General features: G+C 56.0%; 1 long non-coding RNA gene across 2 annotated transcripts in view; it reads left to right on the top strand.

The window, feature by feature from the left end:
- The window catches only part of LOC127488392 (uncharacterized), a 125,859-nt gene that overhangs the window by 28,911 nt on the left and 73,628 nt on the right, over window positions 1–23,320 (top strand). The window contains exons 2-3 of one of the 2 annotated variants that reach the window (XR_016230281.1): window positions 14,918–14,992; window positions 15,400–16,152. The exons of the other annotated variant lie outside the window; for it this stretch is intronic. This is a non-coding gene — a long non-coding RNA (uncharacterized LOC127488392). Of the gene's footprint in view, window positions 1–14,917; window positions 14,993–15,399; window positions 16,153–23,320 lie in introns of those variants that run through there. 2 annotated transcript variants of the gene reach the window in all.

The following is a 23,320-nucleotide window of genomic DNA, read 5'->3' as shown; positions in this document are numbered from 1 at the left end:
GGAGTGTTCCCACCCCAGATTTCTGTAACAACCAAATTGCTCATCTGGGCTGGGGGGAGGGGCTAGAGGTGATTGCATACTCACTGCTTCTCTGGGAAATGACACCACACTCACTGCCGGGATCTTCTGGAAGAAGCTCAGTGCCATGCACAGGCAGGATGCTCAGCTCACGGGAGGGTCGTGCCTGGGGACTGGGAGGGGAAGATGGGCAGATAAAGAATGAGTCCCTGGAGGGAAGGCCTTGGGGGTGAGTTTGGGAGTCACTCTTATGCCTTAGGCACACCTCTGCTCACCAGTCAGGCTACTGCCATTTAAAGGAGAAGTCTCTACCTGCTTCTCATAGCTGTCTCCTCTGAGATCCAGGTTCTAGGATCTCTCCAGTTCAAATCCAGCCTCAGAGCCACCTTACTCAGAAGATGCTGTGTTAAGATCTAACCATTTCTGCCTGCGTTGTCTTTTATTTGGGGCTGAGCTCGGCTCTGTTTGTGCTGGACAAGGGAAAAGACAACTCAAGAGAAGGAAGGGGTAATTGCCAGACTTTCCATAGGGCTCAGACTCTGGTACAGGGGACTCCGTCCATTGCTGCACACCCAGTGCCCAGTGCAGGTCCATATCCCCTAGGTAGTTTGTACACCATGCACAGTGTCTGCCTGGAGGAGGGAGCCTGCATCTGGGTGACTGGGCGCCAGAGTCCTGGGCCTGCTGCAAAGGTGCTCACCTGTAGTCATGGGGGGAAGTGCTGCTGATGCTCACTCAGCCTGGGGGCAGTCCAGCCCCTCCTAAGGCCAAGTTCAGGCCAGCTCGGGGCTCTAGGCAGGACCTGGATTGTGGGAGAGAAGCTTTCGCTGCCTCTGTTCTTCTTGGCCTCAGATGGGCCCCGCGATCTTCCTGTAGTCTGCTGGCCCTCTGGCTCCTGGCTCCTGGAATCCTGTCTCCCCAGTCCCTTTCCTCTGGTTTCTTTGAAACATGCTGGTGTAATTGATGAAAATCGGCCAACTGTGCTTTCCCTTTGTTGAATGCCCCTGTGTACACCTAAAATCACTCACAGGCTTTCTTCTTCCAGAAAGAGAAGAAAATTGATCAGGATGGCATCCGTCCTACTGTGGTACCAGACCTCAAGTCTTAGTGGCTTAACACAATGGAGATTTATTTCTCACTCATCCTCCACGTGGGTTGGCTGGAGGCCTATCCCATGTCATTGTCATATAGGATCCAGGCTGATGGAGCACCCTCTTTGGGAGATAGCTGGTTGCCATGGCTGAGGGGAAGAGCTTTGGGGGCTTCACATGGACCAGGAAGTGTGTCCTGAAAGTCCAAGGCTGGGATAGACACTGTATGATTTGCAGCGTGGCTAAGCAGGCACCTTTCTGTGGGTGAGGAGCTGGGCTTTCAGGTGGTTGCTCAGAGGTCAGCCGGCACCTGTGGAGATTTTACCCCCTTGTGTGCAGCAGTACTGACCTGGGAGCTAAACTTCCCTGGTTTAAGCATGAATTCTGCCGTGAGCTAGATGTGTGACTTCCGGCAGAATGGCTTAGCTACTCTATGCCTCTGTTTCTTCATCTGTAAACTGGGAGCAGTTATATCTAGGGTGCCACAGCTGGCAAGTGCTAGTGCCAAGACTGTTAGCCACCTGAGTATGAGCCCTTATTTCTGTCAAAACTTCATGTCCACACTGGCAGAAATCCACCTAGTAACACTCGCAAGGCAAAAGGTGATGGCATGACTTCCCCTTTAGCTCACCTGCCTGCCCATTCTCCTCCCCCTTTCATTCCAGACTGGAAATTTCTTCCTAGTGTCCCAGGGCCTTTCTAGCCTCCCTCACGTCCTAGCCGTGGTCTGGCTGCAGAGCACAGGGCTTGCCCTCAGCTCCTCTATAGTCATTTACTAAGAGCTGGTGGCAGCTCTGATTCACACTCATTCAGCCCGGGGTTCTCACCAGCCCTTGCCTTGGGGCTCGGACCCCTTCAGCCTCCCATTGCACAGTGACCCCAGCACACCCTGGAGGCCCTGAGCCTCAGGCAGCATCCCGGACTCCAGGCTGCAGATGGGAGGGTCCTGGGTAGAGAGGGGGTCTGTTCTACAGAAAGGAGGGAAGTGTTACAGAATCTCTGTAAACAAGGCAAAACAAAGTCATTTATCTTGGGGCATTAGTCACTGAGCTGCTGACGCAGGAAAACGCAGTGCTCTTGGCAATCACCGTTTACATCAGAACAGGATGATTTGTGGACCCTTCCAGACTTCCCCACCCACCTCAGTCTGTCCCTGTGTGTGCCAGAGGGCTGTTCTTTAGGGCAGAAGGACTGGCTTTGGCCTGGGCATGACAGGTGCCCCAAATCCCACCCCCATTTCCATTCAGGTATATGTTGGCTCATAGCAGGTGCCTTCATCTCTCAGAGGCACACTTATTGGCAGCTGTCTGTCAGGCAAGACTGGGTCCAGTGTCGGCATCACATTTTATGTGTGGTCTTTTTTCTTGGCTGTGACTGTCTAGTATTTGGAAGGAAGGGTTTTCAATCCCTTACATTTTCCATATTCCAAAGAGAGATGATGACAACAATGAGGACTATACCCATGCATAGTTTTCAGTAACATACAATTCCTGTGAACTTTTTAAAGGTTCCTCATATGCATGGATTTCAAACAAACTTATCTTTTACCTCCATTTCCCATGAATGTTCTGCAGTGCTGTTGTGTATATGGTGTCTCCCACGCCGCTCTCTCTCCTCCTGCTGAGATTGTCCCATACATACAGGGATGAAATGCGCACCTCCGGAAACCCACACTCCCTTGTTCCAGCCTCAGGTGGTACAGAGGGCTAGGAGTCCTCTTGTCAAGGTGTCTTAGCGTTTGGTTTGAAGCAAATCCCAAGTGCCATGATTTTGGTTGGAAAGTTAATTCCCGGAGTTAATAGCATTTGGAGGTGGTACCAGTGGGATGTGATGGGATCGTGAGGGCTCTGCACTTATCAGTGGATTGATTCGTCGTGGATTAAAGGGTTCTCAAGGGGTGGCTTTGTTATAAAAGCAAGCTCTTTCTGGAATGCGCACTCTGTCTCACTATGTGGTGCTCTCCAGCATGTTAAGATACAGCAGAAGGCCCTCATGAGAAGCAAGCAAGATGCCAGAGCCATATTCTTGGACTTCCCAGCATCCAGAACTGGGAGCTAATGCGCATGTTCTTTCTAAACCAGTCTATATTATCCAGTTATAGCAACAGAAAACAGACTATGACACCAGGAAACCTTTGCATCTGTGTTCATGTAGAAGATAGGTGCCATGGCCTTTTGTTGTCTTTTAGCCCTGGTCATGGTACCTGTCAGGCCCCACCCTCAGCCTAACTACTCAGTGGTAGAGCACGTGACCTGGTCTGAACCAATAAGAAGACTGTATTCTCTTGGTTTCAATGATTGGTTCAGAGATGGCTATGTGACCTAGTCTGAGCCAATGAGCTTCAAGGAAACCTTTGTTGACCTTCTGAGAAAGTGAAGTTCCAAGGGAGAAGGAGTGAATGTGACTGTGTGATGGACACAGAATGTCTCTCCTCTTGGGCAGCGGTGTCAGAGGTCAGTCAGGCTCTGCAGCCTGGACGTAAAAGCTGAAGGGCCTGGAGAGCCACCACGTGGAGCTGAGGACAGAGAGACTCAGAGAGACCGAGTCCCTGCTGATACCCTGCAGACATCCGGGTGTAGCTTATCTGGATCCACCTGTTGGGCTGAGAGTCAACACCTGCCCTTTGTTGTTCAGCCAGACTAAAGCAGCCGTATGTCAACACTGAGAATACAGAAGACCTGGAAACCCGGTCTTGAGACTTTGGCCAGGCCATCCTACTACCGAGAGCACCCCTGTTGCTCACTGCAGCTCTGCTCTTCCAGGACCGATTGATGCATCACCTCCCCCCCCCACTTTGAAACATCCCGTGACTCTGGGACCCAGACTGCACCATGGGCATACTTTGGGCTGCATTTGCTGCCTCCTGTCCATCTTCTCCATTCAAAGATAGACCTGTCTTACCTCTTGTTCCTGTGGCCTCTGCACCTAATAGTGGGCATTTAATAAAGGACTGTTCTCCTAAAAGACTATACTGGGAGGAAGTGTGGATTTGGGGTAGGGTGGGGCAGGCAGACTTTGGGGTAGGGTGGGGCACTCTAAATGTCCAGGTCTAACGCGTGGAAGGGGCAGAGAAGAGAGATTTGGAACGAGAAGATCAATTGCTTTTCCAAATGAGAGTGTAGTAGAATTCTGTAAGTTGGAGCTGAAAATGCTCCATCTTTCAGCTGGAAGCTGTGGTGAGTAACACGGAAGTCTTACATAGAATATCAGAATTATTTCCAGTTTGGATGAGGTAGGGGCAGGGAAGCTCTCCCCATCGCAGTGAAAACTCCTGCTCCTCTGTGCTCCCCTGGCCAGCAGGTGCCCCCTTCTCTCTGCCCACACCCTTGAGCTGACATAGACCATCCTAAAAGGAGGTAAAAAGTAAACACTGCTGATTGAATGTGGAATGCATTTTTATTCTCCAAGTGAGAGGGGTGTCCTGGGGGTAACTGCAAGCTGGTAATGAACACTGGGCTAGGTGTAGGGAGTTGTGGTACCCTCCCCTCTTAGATCTATCCCCACTGAGTTCTTTAGAGCTGATGTCATTGTGAAGGTTCTTGGAAATATCCCAGGTGGCATTGTCTTTTCCCTTACAGATGACCTCGTCTGCCACACTGACTGTTGCCAAGGAAGGGTAAAGGACAGCCAGGGTGGGTTCCTGAGGAGCCATAATGGAGAAGAGGGAGCAGCTGGATAGCAACAACGAAAGTAGGGAGCGAGGGCAGGGTCAGGGGGAAGTGGGGTGAGGAAGGAGCTGCCTCTGGAGGCTCCTGGTGATACTTCAGGATTGCCTGCCCCAGCCTGCTGAGCCAAGACCTGCAGATACTGGTGGCTGGTAGGGAGAGGGCTGCCAGCATTCAGGCTTCTGCCTTGGATTCTAGGATGGGCTGGACCCGAGGCTCCCAGGCTCATGCTGCTGCCATGGTCAGAGCAGGAGCAGAGGAGGTGGGACGGTGGGTATGGACTAAATGGAGAGGGAGTTGCTATGGTTTGAACAAGAGCTGACTCCTAAACTCATATAGAGGTTTAATCCTCAAAGTCATAGGTTGGTGATGCTGAAAGAGTGGAAGCTTGATCCATTTAGGGTATTAGGAGGTGGCCTAGTGGGAGACCCTTATGTCACTAAGGCATGCCCTTGATGGTAATTTTTGCAAAAGGGTTGGTTGTAACAGCCTGAGAGTTGAGTCTAGCTGCTTTCTATCTCCAACCCCAACTCCCAGCCCTCGCTTCCTGGCTTGCCATGTGATTGTTTTTCTGCATGTACTTCACTGTTGCCTTCCTCTGGAGCTACATACCAGACAGCAGAACCAATGGGGCCTGGGCAGTCTCAGACTTGTGAACCTCTAAACCGAGAGTCAAAAGCTTACCTCCTTCCTTCCTAAGCAGCTTCTCTTAGGCACTTGTTACAGTGGTGACAACCTGACTAGCACAGGAGTCAAGCCCTAGCCCAGGCCCACCTAGCAGCAGTTCCTTGAAACTTTGAGCCTAGAGGCTTGGTCCCACCCATCCATGGGACAAGTACTCACCCAGAGCCCTGGCATGCATCGTGGAGCCCTTGAGGGGCAGCTCAGGTGTTTGAGATGAAACTCTCGGCTGCCATCTGCAGCCCTCTGCCTAGACTCTGCATAGAGTGGGGTTATGACAGCACTGCAAAGACTCCTAACCCCTGTTCTCAGCTAGCTTGGCCTACTACCAGCTGAATCCTTGGCCATGCTACTCTTCATTTGCACCTATGCTGCTCCTAATTTGGCCCAATCCTCACTCCCTGTCCATCCCTTCCCACGAGTAGGGGCCATGCTTTGTGACCCATAGAAAGTCCAGAGCTGAAGTGTAGTCACCAGTGGGCCCTCTGAGCACTAATGGCTTCCTGTTCCCCAGATTGGCCCCCATGATGTTGTCACAGAACATCCAAGAGCTTTGGATTTGGACCAAGGAAGAATGGAGAAAAGTGAGGCAACCCAAGGGCTAGTCCCAGCTCCCTAGTACCCCTGCTCCTGCATATCCCCCTCATTCTTTCTGCCCACCCACATTCAGGAACAAATCTTTATAAAGGCAAATTATTTTATTTCTCTGGAGTATGTATCCAGGAGTGGAATGGCTGAGTCATAGAGTAGGGATATGCTTAACATTTGAGCAAACTCACTAATGGTTTTCCAAAGTAGTTGTCCCATTTTACATTCCACCTGGCAAAGTGTGGGAGTACATGTTCCAACTATTTGCTTACACTTGGTATTGTCAATCTTCTTAGATGAGAGCTGCGCTCATGTGGGTTATGACAGCGAATTTAAAGAGACAGGGCTGGAAGTGAGAGAGCAGGTAACGAAGAAGGACAAAATTGGCAAGGGACAGTGTTTTTGGAATTTCAACTCTATCCAAATCTAACTCAGCTGTATGACCTTGGGATGTGAATGAACTTTGCTGCTTTTTCTTACCTGTATAACATTTACCTGTGTGGATTCTAAATGAGGTGAGGGATGTAAGCATATCTTCACAGAGCCAGGTCTGAGAGTTTCTTTTTTTTTTTTAAACATTTATTTATTTATTTGAAAGGCAGAGTTACAGAGAGACAGAGACAGAGACAGAGACAGAGAGGTCTTCCATCTGCTGATTCACTTCCCAAATTGGCTGCAATGGCCGGAGTTGGGCCAATCCAAAGCCAGGAGCCAGGAGCTTCTTCCCATGCAGGTGCAAGGGCCCAGGGTTGAAGGGTTCTATTAGTTTACACTGTGTCTTTGTGTGAATTAGGTAAAGGTATCTCCTCTCCTGAGTTGCTACAGCCCAGGGCCACGTGCCCAGGGAGATGGGCTTTGTTGCTATTGCCCCTTAGGCAAGGAGCCCTGAGCAACACAAAAAGCACTGTATTATTCACAGTGAACAATAGGTTCTCAACAAAACCACTGAAAGGAGTTGAAAGTAAGAGGTGTGTGTGTTTGTCAGTGTGCATGCTCCTCTGTCCCCGGCTCTGCTGGCTTCTCCAACCCTCCTCCATCTCTTCCCTTGTGCCTGTGAGACTTTGGGCACCAATCTCTAGGTCAGATCTGCAGGGGAGACTTCTTTAGGATTGGGCATTTACATAAGATCCTAAGGAACCCTCCTTGGGCAGCTAGTCTTGTTCTTGGAAATGATTTAATATCATGGAGATGTGCTTGAGCCAACCACGTGAATGGCAACTGGATTTGATCTTTGTTTGAGGGGAGCCAGAAAGAGTGGAGAGTATTTGGGGGCTCAGAAAATATGGGCAGCATTCCTGGTTTATAGCAAGAAGAAGCTTGAGGTGCTAGAGACAATTCTTGGGGCACTAACATTGGAAACTTTGGTCAGGGGAGTGTGGGGAGCAATCCGGACTAGACTAAGTTACTCGAATTAGGACTTATTCTATGCATCTGCTCTCCCACAATATGGCGCTGGGAGAGAAGTAAACAGCTTCCGCACAGCTGCCTCCAGTTCAACTGATGGACTGTAGGACTTGCTCCTGATTGGAGAGCAGCGTGCTCGGCGTGTGGGCGGCCGAGTTGGGATTGGCGGAGGAGGACCATAAAGGAGGAGAGAAACGGCATGCACGAGGAACATCTATGGGGAACATCTAGCTGAAGGAACACCCGTGCAGCCCCCGAGAAAGCCGGCCGGCGGTGTGCCGCTCCCCTGCGGAAGTGGGGAATGTGGCCAGGGGGAACTGCTCTTCCACGGAGGTGGAAGGGATAGTAGCCGACCCGGGAAGAACCAGCAGCAAACCCGGGGAGGGCCGAGCAGACGAAAGAACAGCGCAGGGTCCTGTGTTGCTCCTCCACGAAGAGGGGGAGCGACAGGGGAGCATAAGGTAGAAGTCTCTGTTTTGCGCCTTGTATGGCACAAACACGCAGAAGGCCAGGATGCATTGGCTCAAAGCACATAACTCACTGGATGGACAACTCAGCTGAACTAGACTTTGAGTTTCTGTGTGTGTGTCCTCAAAGGGAGCCTTCCTAACCTGAGGGACTTCTGGCCGGGCTCCTTGATTTACACGAACAGCTCATTTATGGAGCAGTAAGACAGAGAGGGGCTTGGGTTGGACAGCCCCCATCACCTCCACAGTGGACAGTCTGGCCTCTCAGTGTCCAACCTTGCAGTCTCAGCCCAGGCACGCAGCGTGAATCCCTGGGGAGTGACGGAGGGGTCATCCCTGAGATACTGCAGTGAGTCACAGCATTACCGTTCCCAAATGCACTTCCCAGCAGCCTCAGGAAGCGGCTGCACAGTTCTGCACAGGGCGGGATGCCTGCAGTTTAGGGCCCTCCTCCCTCCCCTTCCCCAGGATGTCTCACATGCTGGGTGCTGAAGTGTGAGGAAGAAGGGAGAGATGCAGCACACACACCTGTTGGCCAGGTGAAGATGAGGAAGCCAACTTCCTGGCTGGGTCTCCAACGAGAGATCTGAATGGACAGATCTTGATCGTCCCAGCATCAGGCGGGGACAGGTGGATGTTCAGGTCCAGGAGGACTCTGGACCCAATTCTGTTGGGGCTGAGAGCATCTGCCAGGTGTAGCTAGGGCCCCAGAGGGGAAGAGCAACAGCCGGGTGCCGAGGGCTCACATAGTTGGGGCAGTATTGGTCCTGAATGGCCTCCTGGGAGAGACAGTGGTGGGCAAGGACTGGGCACAGCCCCGGTGGGCCCCCCTCCAGCCCTGTCCCACCCCCTGCAGGTCTTGTGCTCCTCCTGGAGCAGTACCACTCCCAGCTCCCAGGCACAGCCAGAGTAGTGCTGGCTCTGAAGGTGAAAGTCACCTTCCCGGCTCTTGCCAGTGCCTGCTGCCGGGGTGGGGAAGCGGCGACATAAATCCTTCCTCGTCTCTGTCCCCTGGCGCTTGCCTGCGCGGCCGCGGGAGCAGACCCCAGCGGCTGTAAATCAGCGGTCTCCTCCAGTGGCCGCCCGCCCTTCATCACGGTGCTTTACGGCGCTGACACCGGCCAGGATTTAGTGGGCCCCGCCAGCCAGCCAGCCAGCCCAGGGCCGCCTCCTCCCCTCGGCATTAAGGCCACCCATAAATTCTGGAGATGGCCATTTGCATATCCATCTGCATACATTTGCCCCTCAATTTGCCTGCCTTGAAACTTACAGACTCTTGGAGTTGGCTGGGCCCGAGTGAGCCTGTGTTATCTAAACTCAGCTGGAGAGGGGAAAATAAGGCCAAGGAGGGTGGGGCCACTTCATGGCACAGTGGAAGATGGGGACAGAGTCAGGCATGGCCCGGGAAGGATTTCGATGCAAAGGGGCCTAGGAGGCGAAGCTAGAAGTGGAATGAAGGCAGTGAGGAGAGCCCAGGTGTTGGATCCAGCTAGTCTACAAGGCCAGGAAGGCTGCGGGGGAAGAAGGCTGTGAGCCCTGGGAGGACAGCCAACAGGAGACTCAAGGACACGTGGCCAGGAGGTTCCATGGAGGGGGAGCAGCAGAAGGAAGCAGGGCTAGTGTCTGAGGGAAGAAATGGCTGGTGTGGGCTCACCACAGAGGGGGCCTCTGCAGGGAAGGGAGGAGAGGGGGAGGCCGAAGGTGCTGCCTCTGGAGACGGCCCCGTGAGGCCCGCAAGGCAGACAGGTCAGAGGCAGGACCATGCCAATCAGGGCCCTCTAGGACTCCTTCTGCTTCAAGTTGGGGCCAGTCTTAGCCAGGCCCGTGTGTGGACCTGTGTGATCTGCTGGGGGAGGCCCGGGCCTGCTGGAGGGACACGACACACCCAGATGGCTCTGTGCATGAGCCCTCCCCCTCCACTCAGCAGCTGCCGTGCCCAGGAGGTTGCCCGGGTCTGTGTGTCTGCCCTCCCCTTTGCCTCTATGGTGGGTGCCTCATGTATTTCTGATGAACTCGTGAAGAATGCCTCCTATCAGAGGCCCGGGTTGCAGCAGTGTGGGCAGACAGGTTGTGGGGGGACTTGATGCTCTTTCTAGAGATCTGGAGTTCCAACAGCAGGTTCCTCCCCGGACCAGGCCAGCCCATTATGTCGCCCAGGCCCAAGGCTCTGCTTTCCCATCTCCAGGGACAGACCCAGAGGCAGCCATACTTGCCGATAGTTCCTGTCTGGCCTCAGGTGTAGGGCCCTTCTTTTAAAGTCTCCTTGTACTGCCCCATCCCGCCCCACCCCCCCATACCACCCACCCTGCTCCAGCCAGTAGCCTGAAGGCTGGTGAACCAGTCCCAGCCAGGACAGGGAGGGGCCGGGCCCACAGCTAGCTGAGTCCCGACACTGGTGTCTCTTTCCTGAGCCTTCTCTGGTCCCCCTAGGACTCAGTCCTTGCAGCCCAGATGAGGCCAGCTGCCCCCAGGTCTGCATGTCCAGACCACCCCAGCTCAGGGAGCAGCTGGTGGTGGGGATGGGCCAGGAGAGAGGATGGGAGCTAGGGTGATCAGAGAGAAAGGGGCAGAAAGGTAGGATATCCCTGGGCATGGGCACCATGGGACGGCGGGAGAGGAGCAGCAAGCCTGGCTGGGTGCCCTGGGAGCCTGCCCCCACAGGCCCCAGTCCGCCTCTCCTCTCTGCAAGGAAACCTCACTTTCTGCTCGACCTCTCCTGCAGGCCTCTCTCCCCAGGGCTCCTGTGGTCGTTTTGCTTCCTCTTCTCATGAATTTCCAAGGTCTCCTCGGGTTTGGGGGAGTGGAGGCCCATCCTTCTGCCCTATAGCCTTCAGGGTGAAGCTGTTCAGAGAAATCAGGCAGAGGGGGCCCGGGGCCCGGGACTCGGGACAGCACCACAGGGGGAAGCCAGAGGGCAAGAACAGACGGCAAGCATCCCGCCTCTGCAGCCTTTCAACAAGTGACGGTGATGGCAGCTGCGGGTGGGTGGGGGATGGCCTCCCGTTAGCCCAGGGATGGTGGGGCTCACAGAGGCAGGGGACTGGCTCGGAAGACCTCCCAGAGTCTCCCTGGCTAACGTTTGCCGAGATTCTTAGAAAGCACGCACAGACTTGATGGCGGCACAGCAGCAGACCCAGGCAGCAGGGCCCCCCATCTGGAAGCCTTTAAGGGCTCCCTCCTCCTCTCCTCCAAATAGCTTGTTCCCAGAAAACAGGAGGAGAAGTTACCCAACAGCAAGCTGGGCTTCCTGTGGGGCTGGCGGCCCTCCCCTGCCTCTGCCGCGGCGCACCAGGCAGGCAGACTGCGATATGGTCAGGGGTGATTCCCGTCACCTCCTCCAGGGTCTGGGTTCACGGTCCATCTTCCCCACAAGTTCCAGTAACCGCCCGGCATGTGCCTCCTGCCTTTCTGAGTCTGCTCCCCTCCTGGCCCGAGAGTCCTGGGTCTATTTGCAATTGTTCTGCTTTTCATCCAGCCTGGGCTGAAGTGTAGTGAGGGTGGGCGATTCCCCCCCTTCCTCGTTTACATAATGGAAAACTGAGGCCCAGAAAAGCCAGGTGACTGGACCCAGAGCACACAGAGCCAGAGTTAGGTGCCGGCTTTGCCTTGCCTGCTCCAGGGGTCTGTCCCAGCTTATCTGGTTGGTTGTGCTGACAGCAAAAGCCCCAAGAGGCCCCAAGTTCTGGTTGCTGGTATCACATGGGCCCTGGCCCAGCACAGATGCTGCCCCTCAGTAGAGGCCTTGAGAGATGGACCAGCAGAGGTGTGGTCTTTAGAGGCAGCCTGAGCCCCCCTAACCCCTACTGTTGACCCCCACCCAGAGGGCCCAGCTGCCTGGCCTGCACCCTCCTGGCTGATCTGGCTCCTGGCCTGCTCACCTGGGGGGCACCTCACCTGGGGCAGCTTGGAGACCAAAACACCCATCACCTTGCCCTGCAACAAGAAGAGACCTTTCACTTTTAGCAAAGCAGAGAGTTTGATTTTAGGTGGCCCCTGGGAGGGCTGACAGAAATTGGTTTCCTTGTCTTTGAGATGAGTTTGAGAGCACCCAGGCTCCATGGGGAAGGTGGCAATGGGCTGTAGAGGGTGGGAAGGGAGAGGAGAGACGTCTAGAAAAAATCAGGATGGACAGAAATGTTGGGGGGTTGGGGTAGGGGCCAGCCAGACCCTGCCACACTCACGAGCCGACACACTCACCAGCCATGTGACCTGGATCAGACAAACTCACCTGTGCTCAGTTTTGCCTCGGCACACCTGCCTCATGGGGTGCAATGAGGTAATGCTTGTAAAATCCCAGCCCAGGGCCGGCACGCAGGCAGTACCCAACGAGGGGGCTGTTTCTCATTTATTTATTCATTTATTTAATGAATAACATGGGCTTTCTGCGTACTGCTCATTTCAGTTCCCTCAAGTGGCAGGGGACAGCGTTTCCTCAAGCTTGTCACTCCTGGCCACTCAGCCTGAAGGGCACCCTGGGCCTTGTGAGCTCAGGCCTCCTCCCACGCGAAGCTGCGGACCTAAGCCAGGCCAGCCCTGCTGCCCCGCGCTCTTCCTGGGCTGGGGGCAGGTTCTCCTGAGCCTTGGGGCAGGGCTGGGGCCTGGGCTCCAGGGCCACCGTGGCAGTCTGAAGGCCCCGGAGTCCCTCCTCAGCTCTGGGTCTGTGACAGCAGCCAGCTTGAGGAGGGGTCCGAGGAGACACCCGAGGGGTCCCTGCTGAGGGGGCAGCCCGAGAAGAAGGGGAGCCAGTGGGGAGACAGACGACCCGTGTGACCAAGGATCACAGCTCCAAGTGAGAAATAAGCAGGAGCAGATGGAGTCCAGAGCACAAAGTTCCTGTTTTCACGCAAGTGTCTGGGACAATAAAAGTCACGGGGGAGCCGGGGTGGGGCTGGAGGGGAGCATGGAGCCGGTGGGGGGTGCAGGAGGAAGATGCCGTGTCAGCAGAATTAGCTCTTATTAAAATAGTTTCCATTGACTTGGTTGGGGTTGGGGGTGGACTTTCCAGCCCCCTGCCCAGGGCCCTTGGCTGGCCTGAGGAGTGTGGGGAGGGGGCTGGGCCAGTGCCTGCTGAGGACGTCCAGACAGCAAGTGCTCCTTGGAGCTGATTGCATTTCCTGGCCTTTGATGCCCAAGATCAAAGCCAGGCCAGGCCCTCCCGGCCCCTGGCCTCCTGGCAGCTCCCCTGGCCACAGGGTCCAGGCTGTGTGGTCCTGCTAGCCGGAGAGGGCTGGGCAGCCTGGCATCTGTGGAAGGTCCACGGCAAGCCAGAGGGGCCAGGACGTGGGCCCTCTCCTGTCCATCCGTGTCTGCACCTGCCTGCTGGCTCTGTGTTCGCAGACACCCAGGGGTTGGCTATGGTGGTCACCTCAGGTCAGGCTGTGGTGGGCTTGGGGACTGGGCGTTATGGATCCAGATCAGCTGCAAGAATTGTGCCTCAGAGCTGCACTCTAGGGAGGGGGCTGAGGGCCCACCTTGCTGCTGCAAGAAAGAGCTGCAGTGCTGGCCTTGCAACATGGGCCTTCTGGGGCAATGGGCTGGGAGGGCTTCGTGTGGCTTAGAGGACAGTCCTTCTACTTGGACCTTCCTCCCAGGGACCCCCCATCTCCTCATCCTCGGGATCTCCCAGTTCCCTAGGACCCTTCAATGATGTGAGGACAGTCACTTGGGGTCCTGCTTGCTCTGAGTGGGACAGAGGGCCCTCCTGAGAATCGGCTGCAGGCTCCACTAGCGACTTTGCCTGTGGTGCCTGGGGAGGGCTGCAAGTTCCAGTGGTTGCCTTGGTGTGGGGTAAACTGCTTCTTGCCCCTGCTTTTGCCATCAAGGGTTCTGCAGCTGGTGCTGACTCAGTTTCCCTTTGATGTGATGTATGCAAGGGGATGCCTGGCAAGGCAGGCCTGCGGTCAGAGGTGGCAGAGCAGAGGCAGAAGAGTCTGCCGCTGCAGCCCCAGTCCTCGTGGGGAGGGGTCCTCTGGGAAGGCTGGCATGGGCGCTCCTGCTGCCTGCGTGCCTGCAGCAGGGCCCCAGCCACTCTGTGGTGCCCGCCCATGTGGAGAAGATTAGGGCCCGGAAAGACATCACCCTCCCCTTCTTGGAAGGAGGATCAAGGGGACCTGGTGACAGCCTGGAGATTCTGGGCGTGTGGACAGCCCCGCTTCCCGTCCATCTCCTGGGCAGCCTGAGCGACGCACACCATCTGCTGCAGCCAGCCTCGGGCCCCCGCCCGCCTGGCAAGGAGATGCCAGTGGGGCCTGCCTGTCTATTCCTGGAGCCCTTGCCCAAGAGGGGGACCAGGGACTTCATGGAAATGGGGCGGTGGTGGGGTTATCTGGGGTGGTGACTCTCAGCTCACTGTTTGTTCTCTTATTCTTAGCATGGAATTAAGCTGTGGCTTCCTGAGGCAGGAGCACTGACCTCACCCCTTCAAAGTTCCTACATCCCAGGCTTGGTCCTCACTTGGTTCCTGTCACTGACTTCTCAGGACCTAGCAAAGTTCAAGGATGGGCACAAAGACAGAAATCACTGTTCCAGCTCTAACTGTGCCCCTGTGAGCAGAGCCAGCAGTGAGAGGAACAATGAAGTGGTGGGAGCGTGGCTTAGGTGGCCAGGGACAGTCTAGGGCTCAGGGGTCCAGCAGAATTAGCACTAAGCCAGGGATTCTGAAGGCCAGCATCCTCTCCTCCCCTTCCTTGTCCTCCTCTCTCTTCCCCTCCCTCTCTGTCCCCTGTCCCTCCGTTACTGTCTGTCCCTCTTGGGTATCTCAGATCTGGGACAGACCAGTGCTCTATCACACTCACCTGCTACTGCGCTGCCTACAAGGCAGGGGCTCGAGAGCTCAGGTACAGGCACTTGCAGAAGGTGTCCCCTCCCTCTGCCCCAGGTCCTCAGCACAACTGGGTGTGGAACTGGGCACTTGTGGGAGGAAGGGATGGAGACAAGTGGTCATGGGCTAATTGGGGTGTGGAAAAGGTTTCTGAACTTGGTTTTCCTGCTGTTCCTCTGACAGAAACCCTCTTTGGGAGTGACTCAGTGCGACCAAAGCCATTCTGCCACCCGCCCAACAATCCTATTCCTGAGCTCTGTAAGCCGAGGCCCTACCTACAGGGTTGCTCAGTGGCAGAGGGAGGCAGCGGGAGGTGCTGCAATTCTCTGTGTCTGAGTGCATGTTTTCCTGTACACACGAGTCGGCCTGTGTCAGCATTTGTGTTAATGCACGCATGTATACACAACAGTTAGTGTGCTGATAGTGTCCTCATGTGCACACAGGTACACTGGATGTGCGTGGGAGTTCGTGCTGGGACTGCATGTCTGTGCGTGCACACACGTGTGCGGTGCACCGATGCACGGGGGCAGTGCTGGGATTATGTGCCTGTGTGCGTGCACGTGCGCTGTACACGTCAGTGTGTGAGTCAGTGTGGGGCTTCAGTGCCTCTGTGTGTGCTCACCAATGGAAGACTTGGCTGGGAAACCCAAATATTCTTCTTCCAGGCCTCAACTGCTGCTCCCTGGGGCCCTGATGGAGAAGAACAGAGAGTCCCCAAATCCCGCTATCTGGGACAGCAGCTTCTGTTGGATTCTCCCCCTTTCTTTCTTGACACAAATAGCCTGTGGAACAAAGGGAACTGGGGATTTGGATTATTTATACAGTCAACACGAAGCAAGTTGTGGTCTATTTAAATTCTTCTTTATTAGGCCGGGAAATTCCATGGCAAACACTCAGACAGTAAGGAAACCTCCAGCACAGCGGCTCCCAGCTCCCGCCATGGCTGTTTAGTTCCCCATCCCCTCTGCCCTGCTCCTAACCCTCTACCCTCTGACCCCCGCTGCTTCTTCCGCCCCAGCTCCTGATTTCACACTCGACCCCTCCGTTCCTCGTCGCACACGCAGATTCTGCTGTATCCCTCCCACACATTGGCTCACATTTGCTTCTCTCAGCCTCCATTGCCCTCACCTGCATTTCTCAAACCTGTGCCACAAGGCCTGGCCTCACTCCTGCCATCTGCTTCCCTGAGTTGGGAGGACAGCTGGACACCAAGCCTCGCACTTCAGAGCCGACTGCCAGGTGCAGCGTGGGGGAGATGGTGATCAAAATCCGAGCTAGCGAGAAGGCTGGGCAGGAGGCAGGTCAGAGGGCCGAGCCTCTCTGGGGTGGACTCTGTTGGGTCAGTCTGAGTGGGGCAGGAAAGGGCTGTGTCACCCAGGAAGGGTGGAGCCACCAGGGTACTCCAAGTCCCCAGCAAATCCAGTGCCCGCTGGAGACAAGTTGCAGGATCTGATGCTGGTGCTGATGACGGGGCCTTTGCTGCTACCTGGGCTGAGCCAGGGCAGGGCCTGGGGCTGAGCATGAGGAGACCCAGAAGATGCAGGGTCCACGCAGGGGGCTTGGGGTCTGCAGGGTCGGGCCTCTCCTGCCTTGTGGAGGGCTCTCTGTCCTCCGTCCCAATGATGGGCCACACCCTCTCTTTAGTCCTGAGTTTATCCAGAGATGGTGGGTTGAGGAGGGGGAGCCTCCTGCCACTCTCCTGCCACTGACCTGGTCTCCACTGAATTGCCCTCTTGTTTTTCTCCCCAGCCTGACCACGTGCCTCGTGAGGATGGAGCAGTTAGAGGAGCCTCCTTGTGACCCTGTGCCTGGCACATAGCTCCCTGAGCTCAGTGGGTGGCACTGCCAGGGGTGGGGGCCCAGTCTTTCTCCCTGTTCCCCCCTCCCACAGAGGAGTCTGTGTCCAGAGAGGAAGCCCACTGAGGGCTTAGGGCCCCTTGTATAGCTCTCCTGCTGGTTGGCTGTGCTGGGGGAAGGGAAGAGTTTTCTGATGTTGGTGCTAAAGATGAGGCCTTCCTCACCTGAGAAGGAGACTCCCAGGGAAAGGGCCCTGCGCCCTACACCACCCCCAGGAGACTTAGCTGTTGTTGAGGCCAGTGTTTAGCATTGTTGATGAGTAACCTGGGCAGGGGGAGAGACGCTGCCCCTTGCAGATGGCCAGGTGTCAGCTACTGTCTCCAAACGGCAGCCGGGAGGGCAGAGTGAGGGCTGAGAACTGGCTGCCCATTGCCACCTCCCTGCTGACCCTGCCCTCTGGGCCTGTCCCTGCTGCCACCTCTGGGCCTGTGTTTCTGATTAGCAGCCCCAGCTGTGTAGCATTAGTTGCATTTTTCCAGGATGAATCTTGGTTGTGACTTCCTGCCATGGGTCTGAACCAGCTGCCTGCCTTTGCCGCCTGCTCTTCATCCCAGTCCCCTGGGCTACCCTGAACGCCCTCACTGCCACGGGACTCCTGTGTCTTCTAGGGATGGGGGCCCAGCTACTGCTCACCCAGTGGAATCTGGTTGGTTTTCAGATGTGGCTCCTTCAGGGTGGGTGATAGAACCCACACCTTGGTACATGGCCTGGGGTGAGGGCAGAGCGCGCCAGGGCCAGGGAAGTGCTTGGGGAAGGCTCCTCAGGCAGAGGGTATCACTGTGTCTAGTTCACAGGGTCTTTCCTCCACCCGGGTGTTGACAGAAGCTGTGCCAGCCGCCTCTGTCCTCCGGTTTTCTGGGGCCTTCTGGTGAGCTGCTCAGTGAAGACCCGGAGCCAACAGACCCAGTGCTCACCTGGGAGGTAGTGAGCTTGCTGTCCTGCAGGTACATGCCCTTGCTTCTCATCCGATCCTGACCACCTTCCTGTAAGGGGCCAGGGCAGGAGTGAGCTTGACAATTTGGGAGGAAGAAACTGAGGCTGGAGTGAGTGAGTGTACACTGGAGCCAGAGGTGAGGCCAGCTTAGTTCTCTGTGAGCTCAGTGAGCCTCCCCTCTGGACCCAACCAGGCTCTGAGAGACTACAGCCCCAGGCCCCAGCCGAGCAGCTGGCATGTCCTCTCCTCCTCTCCAGCCCCCGAGCTTCCTGGCCAATAGCCCAAATCATTCCATTCGACAGCTCCATTGCAGACAGGCTCGGTTCAGACGCTTGTGCTCTGTGCCAGGTCCGTGATCTGGGACAGGTATGTGACAAGCGAAAGCCCAGGAGGAATCACCTGAGTGCGGGGCCCATAGAAGGTGGCTCACTGTGGGCACACACAGGCAGGGCCCAGTGCAGAGCAGGCCCCAGGCAGGCCAGAGGACCCGCAGTGGAAGAAGTGAAGCCAGCATGCTGAGGGGACATGGCTGCAGCTGGCCTCAGGGGTCCTGGGCACCAGGGAGACTTGTTCGCTCCGGGAAGGAGGTGGAGGCTAAGCAGGGGACACCTGTGTCCAAGAGCAACTGGTTCTTGACAGTGCTGAGCAGAGAGATGCGGGAAGCAGCATGGAGTGCCACACGCTCAGGGAGGGAGAGAATGCTGTAGTTGTAGCCTTAGGGTCCGGCTGTGGGTTGGAGCTACTGCATGTGGACCAGACCCTGCTAGGAGAGCAGGGCTACTGCCTGCTGCCTTTCACCTGGGCTGCTGCGGGCGTGCTGTGTCCTCAGCCGTAGCTCACCTTGGAGCCCCAGTCAGCAGGCTCACTGGAGTCTCACGTGTACTCAGAGAGTTTCCTGGCCAAAGCGGTGTGTGACATGGGGCAGGGGACAAGATTGTGCCGGTGGAAGCCTCTGTCCACTGGGGAACACGCTGTCCCTGCCCTCAAAGAGGCCTCTGTTGGTCTGAGACATCCTGATGCCCTAAAACTGCCGGCTTCCTTTGCCTGGGACTAATGGTTTTATTCCTTTAATTCTCTAGTTATTTTAGGCAAATGTGAGCTGTCTCTTTAATCATCTGCTATGAGCTGCCAACAGCTGCATTTGGCTCTGCTGAGACTGTGAATGAAACTTGTGTCTGTCTCCCCCATCCCAGGCGGGTTCTGTCCTCTCTGTCTCCTTGATGGCCGGTGACAGGGTGTTAAGTGTGTGGTTGCCTGCTGGGAACGCGGTGCTGGTTTGCCTGGGCCATGTCAGCAGGATCTCGGAGCTAGGTGGACCTGTGACAACCTCTTGCATGACAAAGGACTTCCGCTTCCATCTCATACCTGTTGAGACGAGAAGCTCACTACCTTCTCATCTGCTCAAGGGCTACAAGCCAGGCCATGGGTCAGGGCAGGCTGCCCTCCAGAGGCAGCTTCCCAGGGTCCCCCGAGCCCTCTGGTGGTCACTCCGGAGCTTGCTGCTCACCCCAGGGTACTCTTGCTGCCCTCAAGTGGACTGAGGAAGTGTCTCTCCCTCCCCTGTGGCAGCCCTGAGGCTACGCAGAGTTTCCTTGTGCTGCCCACCAACCTTAAGGGGAAGGGTTGCAATGCAGGTGTGCCACTGTCTCCCTGTAGGACGCTCTTTGGGCAGGTCATCCTGCCCGTCCTCACCCTTGCTGCCCCACCCTGGCACACACACAGCCGGGGTGTCCCTGAGGTGTTCCTGCCTACTCACTGAGGCCCAGGGAAGAAGGGACCAGGGACTAAGGACAGGCAAGGGGGGAGGCGGGAAGCAGGGTGATGCCATCCCTGTGTGATGTCAGCCTGGGGTCTCTCCCAACATGTAGCCTGAGGGCCCAGATAGGTGCAAGCTAGAGCTAAAGTGTCCCAGTCATGGGGCTCCCAGGGGTGGAGGCCTTCCTTTTTCAGCCCGGGAGGCCAGCAGAAAGTGCCGCACCCCAGGTGTCTTAGCTCAGAGCGTGGCTGCTCCAGCTGCCCTGGGGAGGAGTGTGAGGAAGGATTCTCTCTTCCCTGTCACTGCCACACCGCTGTACCCACCGTCACCGTCTCTGCAGCTGAGCCTTTCAGAGCCACGTCTTGGTAGGAGGGTCAGCAGGGGATCTTGCTGTGACCTTAAAGAATCACCAAAGAGTCTGAGATGACAGAGGGAAGTGAGAGGCCAGTGGGACTCGGGCCAGCCCTTGGGTTGTGGAGGCTGGAGCACTGTGGCCCTCCCAGGGTCTTCAGGCAGAGTGCAGACGAGGCTCCATGCTCCCAAGCCCTCCAGTCCTTCGTCCTGTGCCTCCAGAGATGAACTGCCTGTGGGCTTGGCACCCGATAGGGAGCACCCCCGTTCAGTGAGGGCTTCTCACCCTTACCTCGCCCCCAGCAGGCAGCCTGCACCGTCTAGTTCCCTCACGCGGCCTCCCCCAGTCTGAGCTGAAGTCCAGGCCTCCGGGTCCTTCCTGCAACCCCTGGGGGTTTCCCCTTCAGCCCTCCGGCACATACCTCTTCCAACAAAAACCTCCATAGCTCCCCGCGAACTTGCCATAATTTATAGGCACGAGGCAGTCCAAGTCCATATGGAGAAAAGTAGCATTCCTCTCGAAGCAGCAGCCCAGCCAGGAGACGGGGGCTGCTGCTGAGCGGTGTCCCTGTTCCCACGTAGAGCCGGGGCAAGGCGGCGGCAAAGGCAGGAGCTGGTGATGCCAGCAGCACAGCTTTGCGGGCTCAGGGAGACCACTTGTGTCCCAGGACGTTGCCCTGGGATGCAGAATGCCTCCAAGATTTTTTTTATTTATGTTGATTGATTTGCCTAAATGGTGGTCTTCCCAGAACAAAGGGACCACCCTCTTTCTCAAAGGTAAATTTGAGCCGCCTCCTTTAGATAAGCCCAGAAAGGTGAGCCACTTTCAGACTGTTCCCCCAGGTCCTTACACCCAGGGCGCCACTCGCCTTTCCCAGCAAACCCCGCCAGGATCAGGTGTTCCCAGCCCTGTTTTGTGGAGGGAGCAGCTGAGGTTTGGGGAGGTTGAGTTGCTTCTACTCTGATGAGGTGCGAAGAGGAGGAGGGAGGAGGCAGGAGGCAGAGCCCATGCTGTGGGCGCAGCCCCCTCACCCCTCCCATCCCAGTCCCAGGATGTCCCACCAGGAGAGGAGAGCACCGGTACGCGAGGGGTTAAGTGCTGTCCTGTGGAAGCAAAGTCATCCCAACACCACCCCCCTCCCCCGTTTTCTCTTCCTTTTCCACTGAGCTGACCTTTAAATTATGGCATCAGCTGCCGTGCCAGACACGCTGCGATTTCCCCTCACTCCATCTGCCCAGCCTTCCCACTGGCGCAGCTTCTGGCTCGCCGCTCCCCCGCCCTCCTTCCCGCGCTCCGCTTCTCTCTCAGCCCCAGTCAGCTGCCTCCCTCCCAGTCCCATTCACAAAATCCCAGCAGTGCCCGCTGCCCCTGCTGCAGGTGGCCCTTGGGCATCCGTGGCATTCTCTCAGGGTGGGGTGTGTTTGCCTCTGCTCCGCGCGCTGGGACGCCCTGGCTGCGAAGCCGCCTCTGCCCAGGCCTCCTCTGCCTCCCTCCCCGCCTGCAAACTTTCACACCAGCCACCCCCACTGGTGCCCACGCAGGCCCTTCCTGCTCCTCCATCTGCCTCCTCCAGCCTCACCTCTCCCAGAAGCCTCCAGTAAGGATGCACCCTCTGCTTAATGCTCATTTGCATTTGGCCCAAGGCCTAAATGATATTTTATTTATTTTTTGTCATGATTGTAGACTATAGCAGACATTAAATCTTATCGGTTTAATTTTCTTCCAGATAATAGTGCAGGCTTTGATTTAAAAAAAAAAAACCTACGGAAAAAGTGTCAAAGAAAAGTGGAACATTAATCAAGGGACTTTGATGAAAGGAATGAGAGTGTTTTCCTAAGAGCCTAACATGTGGTACAGCTGCTGTGGATATTTAAATGACATTTTTCATATGTTGCCGTAAAAGAAAAAAAACTCTTTGAGTCGATTCTGGAAATATATTCCAATTTGCTACAATGCCAGTGGTTTTAAAATTATTTAGAAATAAAATGTGTTTATGATTTCTGCTCTACTTTGTGTGTTTGTCTGCTTTGGGCCGCCATCCTCTGAGGAGGGCTGGCCCGTCTCCCCCAGAGGCTGGGGGCTCTTTAAGGACAGGAACCACCAGACTGGGGGCCTCCAAAGATGGGAGCCCTGTTTTCTTCCTCGGTGGCCTTTGCCCCCAGCACCCCTGTGTCCCAGAGGCTTCAACTGTAGTGGGAGAGGTTCATCCAGGACAGAAGGGGATGGGGAACACCATCACGTGTTTCTTTTCTTTCTTTCTTTCTTTTTTTTTTTTTTTTTTTTTTTTTTTGACAGGCAGAGTGGATAGTGAGAGAGAGAGAGAGACAGAGACAGAGAGAAAGGTCTTCCTTTGCTGTTGGTTCACCCTCCAATGGCCGGCGCGGCCGGCGCGCTGCGACCGGCACATCGCGCTGATCCGAAGGCAGGAGCCAGGTGCTTCCCCTGGTCTCCCATGTGGGTGCAGGGCCCAAAGACTTGGGCCATCCTCCACTGCACTCCCAGGCCACAGCAGAGAGCTGGCCTGGAAGAGGGGCAACCGGGACAGAATCCGGTGCCCCGACTGGGACTAGAACCCGGTGTGCTGGCGCCACAAGGCGGAGGATTAGCCTAGTGAGCCGCGGCGCCAGCCCATCACGTGTTTCTAAGCTCTGGGGAGGCCTTGTTGGATTTTTAATATTTATTTATTTATTTGAAAGGCAGAGCATGAGAGAGAGAGGCAGAGAGAGAGAGAGAGAGAGATCGATCTTCCATCTGCTGGTTCACTCCCCAAATGACTACAACAGCCCTGGGCTAGGCTGAAGCCAGGAGTCAGGAACTCCATCACGATATTCCACACAGGTGGCAGGGACCCAAGCTCTTGGACTGTCATTCTCTGCTTTCATTGTGCATTAACAGGAAGCTGGAATGGAAGTAGAGTGTCCTGGGGGAAACCTTTGAAAAAAATCTTGATCTCTGTCATAAATGAGAGGGAAACAAATTGGCTCAATTCCTGGCTTCCCTTAGAAGCCTGATCATCAGAGTGAGTGAAACCCCGGGGCAGCAAACCCTTGGCCTCCAGCCTCCCTTGTGTGAGGCTTGTCGCAGCAGGGCAGGCACCCCTCGGTCCCATTTGGGTTGGGGGAGACTGTGTTTTAGCCTCATTTTTGGAGCCAGCTGGGCTGGGAATTCCTTGGGACTGTGGCCTGCCCAGCCTCCTCCCTGGGATCCAGGCCTGGTGTCAGAGAAAGAGGCCTTAGAGAGGCTGGGGCTAAGGGGCTGAGGCCGTAGGATCACTTCCACCAGGTTCCGGGGTAGAAGGGGCCCTCAGACACCCCCCACCCCACCCCCCCCACCCCCGGCCCAGGACCAAAAAGACAAATGTTCTGGGTGGGGGTGGGGGGTTGGGGCTTGCTGGCCTTTCCTGGACTGCATGGCCCCTGGGGCCTGGGCCTGGGCTTGCCTGGGTGGTCGCTCCTGTCCCCACTGGCCAGCGGGGGGCACACTCTCCCAAGTTTTCCTGTCTTCCCTGGACCTGAGGGGGAGAGCTGCCGAGCCTCCTTCCTTGCCAGGGGCTTCCTGGGGTCCATGGGTGGGAGGAGCCCTCTCCTTGCAGCCTGCCTAGGGCATCTCCATACCCCCTGCTCCCTTCCTCATGAGCTCCCCGACTCCTGCCCTTGTCCTCCTGCCCCACAAGCCCTCACAGGTCTT

This window comes from Oryctolagus cuniculus, chromosome 2 (assembly GCF_051225735.1).
Source record: "Oryctolagus cuniculus isolate XC-2025 breed Fujian yellow rabbit chromosome 2, ASM5122573v1, whole genome shotgun sequence".
Lineage (NCBI taxonomy): Eukaryota > Metazoa > Chordata > Mammalia > Lagomorpha > Leporidae > Oryctolagus > Oryctolagus cuniculus.
This window is presented reverse-complemented; position numbering and strand designations above follow the sequence as displayed.